This window comes from Diabrotica undecimpunctata, chromosome 3 (assembly GCF_040954645.1).
Source record: "Diabrotica undecimpunctata isolate CICGRU chromosome 3, icDiaUnde3, whole genome shotgun sequence".
In the NCBI taxonomy this organism is placed as follows: domain Eukaryota; kingdom Metazoa; phylum Arthropoda; class Insecta; order Coleoptera; family Chrysomelidae; genus Diabrotica; species Diabrotica undecimpunctata.
Genome location: NC_092805.1, coordinates 36,804,438 through 36,809,130, shown reverse-complemented (window position 1 = coordinate 36,809,130; position 4,693 = coordinate 36,804,438).

Genomic DNA, 4,693 nt, shown 5'->3' with positions numbered 1-4,693 from the left:
CTTTCATTTTTATCGGCTCAATTGCCATCTCTAGTGTTTGTTCACAGTTACACAACTGAGGATAAAAAATTGGCACCCAATGATCTAGGTGGTTGCTTTATTGTTACAGGATAACAATGTTTATTGTTACAGGGTTACTACTTGTTTAATTGTAGTAGCGAAAATACAAAACCATCTTAAAATGTCGCAAACTTCGGATATATGTGTCTTAAAAATTTTAATAAAAAAAGTATAATAATTTTTATTTATTTCACTTAAAGTCACCACCCTGTAGGACGATACTGTGTAAATATTGTGTAAATTTTAAGTCATACAAGAAAAATATTTTTAATAAAAAATAACTGATTTAATACCAAAGAATCTAGGTCGCTTATAAGCCTTTCACCACAAAATATGTTTCTTTTGTAAATTAATGAAAATATTCCATAAATTAATAAATAATAGTAGTGATAGATCAGAAATATCAGTAATTTTAATAATTTTGAAAAAAGATATAGCTATGGGAGCTTTTGTTCCAATAGTAGTTTTTAGTGGGATGTATTGTCCCAATCGTATATTTAGTAATAGACAAATAAAGAAAATATGAACCTTTAAGCAAAACATTTATTATGAATGAAATTGAAAGAAGCAGTGTTTACATAGAGGTAAATTACATGCTATGCAAATTGTTTTTGTTCTGGTTTCGAGTTTACTGCGGCTGCAGTTGCGACATCTTCTTCTTGAATATCCTTCTACAGGTAGATGATCTCCTACATTATTCATGTTTTTTTGACGTGGTGATGACGTGGTCCATTCTGGACCAATACGTTTTTTTACCGTAGTGTTTTCTTTACCTTTTTCTATCATTTGTTCCGCCAGTGGTACAATATATGTAAGAAAAGGGATTTTCTTATGAATTAATTGTTGGTAGATAATCCACGAATTGACAACTGTTATCATTAGGAGTCTATAAAATACTTTGCGCCACCATTTGGTTGATTTTCTATCCAAGTCATATGTTGTAACTTTTTGGTCAGCGAGGTCAACTCCACACATACAACTGTTATAAAAAATAATGGCATCTGGACACGATAATTCTGCTTTACTCCCATTATTCAAGGTCCTGTTAGTAGTTCCCACTGTAGTCGAATGGCAGTTTGACATAATTAATACTTCTTTCGTATCCAACCATCTTGCAGCCGTTATTCCACCTTCAGTGACTAAAAATTCACTGCTACCTCTATCCATAAGTTTATTTTTGAAAACGGGTGTATTCCGCCGACTTTTCATATATGTTCCGACACATGCAAATGGTAAGTTCTGCATCAAATTTACACTAGTAAAAAATTGATCAAAACAAATACACACATCCGGAGATCTAATACTAGCTGTAAGTTTATTGACAACTCTTTCTCCAAGGGTGGCTTCTGACTGTAAAAGTTCCTTACCCGAATATATATTAAAATCATAGGTATATCCGCTCTTTGAGTCTGACCTTTGCCAAATTTTTATTCCACTTTTGACAGGTTTCATTGAGAGGTATTGTTTGAAGCAAGAACGACCCTTGAATTTTGTCATGGTTTCATCTATCAACTGGTGAGAGCTTTCTGTTCTCGCTTGATGAAACGTTTTTTTCAAACAAGATACAAGATTGTCTAGATAATAAGTTTTTGAACAATTTTCTGGTTTTTGTGGATTAGTGTAATACATTTTGGACAAAAGCAATGTACAACGATCTCGACTAATAGCACGTTTTATAAAAGCATTTGAGATTGATTCGTTAGAGGACCAATAATTATAGAAATTAGGTACTCGGTTGTAGCTCATTACCAATGTGCAACCTAATACAAGCATTATTTCGTACATGTCTGTTTGTATTATTTTTTTCTTCTTTATGAATGCTAATCGTTGATTTGTGCAATCAGCTATGTGGATTAATAAACTTCTGGGGAACAATTTTAGAAAAATGTCTAACTCCGTTGCTGATTGATCCAAATCTAATAGAGGAATGCCATCTATTTGAAGAGGAATTTGTTTTTTGGGAACAAAGTTTTGTTGAGGAGTTTTCCAAATAACGTCCATAACACTTACGGTATCATTATTATCAGAATCAGCTACTTCATCTCTGTTACTCTCAACTATTCCATCATTTACCTCATTTTCTGAACTGCTGTCTTCATCCGATGGCTCAAACTCGCTATCCTCATCAGAAGATGCAAATGGATCACCTTCTGGATCAGAGGGATCATCCAAATTGTTCATTAGTTCTTGTAATTCCTTTTCAGTCAAACCTCTGTGGCTCATTCTGAAAATAATAGGAATGTCCTTAAAAAAATTGAAAACGCTGAAAATTATTTTAGGGAATTCCTTACTATTGGATTATATATTTTGTGTTGCCTGCCTCAATAAATATTTAAAAATACTGAATACGAAAAAGATGAGAGCATGTTTGGTTTAAATAAGAGCCAAATGTTCTTATCAATATTTGTTGGAATATACATGTCCTGATAGCGGTTAAACACTTAATAAAAGGTATTAGAATATATACAGCAAATATCTGTATATATACTAAGGTAAGGAAAGATCAAAAACAAAAGTTGAGGATATCACTCATATGGAGCTTCGCAGGTCACACTGCTAGACAAAAAGACCAACATTGGAACACCACAATACAACATTGGAGACTTTACAAAGGTAGACGACCAAGAGGAAAACCACAGAAAAGAATAGCCGGAACAAATTAGAAGTATGTTGCTCAGGATAGAGATCGATAAAGGAGTTGGGAGAGGCCTATGTCCAAAAATGAACGAGAGAAGGCTATGAAGAAGGAAATAGTAATACTCAATATTTTTTTAAATATCAAAAAGGGAGTTGTTGATGATAAGAAGTGTTCGGAAGTCATCAATGTAGAAAACCATCAATGTAGAAAAGCATCACATATAGTTTCTAATTATTTGAATTTGTCAAACTCAACTAATTATTCAGATCCATTGTATTACAGTTGATAGCCAATGGTTTATAATTGTTTCTTTCTGAAGTTTTTTCTGCAACTGCAGCAGGCATTAGTATCTTATCATCATTTAGAAATAAGTTTGAAGTCACATGTTGGTAAAGTTAGCATAACTATCCATTTTATAAGGCCGAATTCAGACCAAGACTATAATTTATTACGGAAAGAAAAAATTTATTGCTGTATATAGCCGTTTCCGAGAAACAATGGTTATGCTAATTTAATGGTAAAGCTAGCATAGCCATAGACAAGAAAAAGGGGGCACAACTTGGGGGCATATTTTATTGCTAATTAATTGCTGTTTATTGTTGATTGGTAATTGGTAATTAAAACGATTAAAACGATGAAACTAGAAGAATGAATCGCAAGAATTTAATTGCTAATTTATCAATGGAAGTTTTATGACAAAAAAAAATTATTGCTGTATGGTTATGTTAACTTTACGGTAAAGCTATAATAGTCATAGCTATATCTTGGCTATGAACAGGGCTACAGGACCCATCTTGGCAGAATATTTTATTACGAATTAATTGCTGTTGATTGCCATAGCGCAAAACTCACATACAGGAAAATCGAGATATCCATGATACGAGTCACGGAGTTCCAAATGTTATGCATTTTTATTACTTATCAGTTAAATCAAGTGGCGAAATATAATATTTAAATGAACTTAAAATTATCATATTTTATTGTCTTATATTTGTCTTGCATATTTTGTGTTCTATATATCACTGTATTTTTTTATTAGTACTTATATTTATATTTTTTTCAAGGTGGGAATTGAATAATTTTCATCAGTTATTTTTTATTTACTATAAGTAATGAGTTTTATGGAAATACATGTATTTAAAAAATTAAACAATTTTTCTTACCCACTATAATCCATCTCCTCTATTTCTTCAGATTCCGGAATAGGCTCACAATCAATTTCTTCCTTTATCTCAATTTCATCAGTATTAATATCTGCTTCAAATGTATCTACCCTTTCAAATTCATTTACTGCCTCAGGTTCAATTTTAATATTAGGTTTTATGTCCTGGACATCATTTTCTTCATTTATTTTATTCATGGAAGTGGAATTTGCATTGTTTGCAGTAATTGTACCTTCCACTAGTTTTCTACGTTTTTTCGTCATCTTTAATATAAATTCAGGAAGTTCTGGAAAAATAGAAGGAATGGCATCTTGTCTAAGTTTTGGTCTTTGATATTCTTCCTTAAAAAAATATATTAATAGTAACTATTTATATCAATTTAGTGAATATCAAGCATTATATAAACACCCACAACTAATGCAGTGGTGCATTATATGAAACTAGCTGACTGGCAAACTTCATACCACCTAACAATCAATGAAGAGTTTAGATATACCATTTATAACTCAAGAACGAGATTTTAATCATATTTTACTTTTTATAATAATATAAGGGAACAAATTGAAATAAATATTACAATGGCTTATCAGGAAGACATTTTTTTTATTTAATATATAGAGTAGAGTAGAGTAAATTTTTATTTGCATAAATTTTTAAACATAATTGGGCAAATAACGTCACATTATTAATTATATATAAAAGTACATTTAGTTATCTTTTGAGTCAAACACCTTATGATATACAACAATTTTTGTTTGGATATCAGGCGCAAGAACAAATTAGATTCCGACCACAAACACTCAAGATTGGCCTTGTGATTTGTTAATTGTCA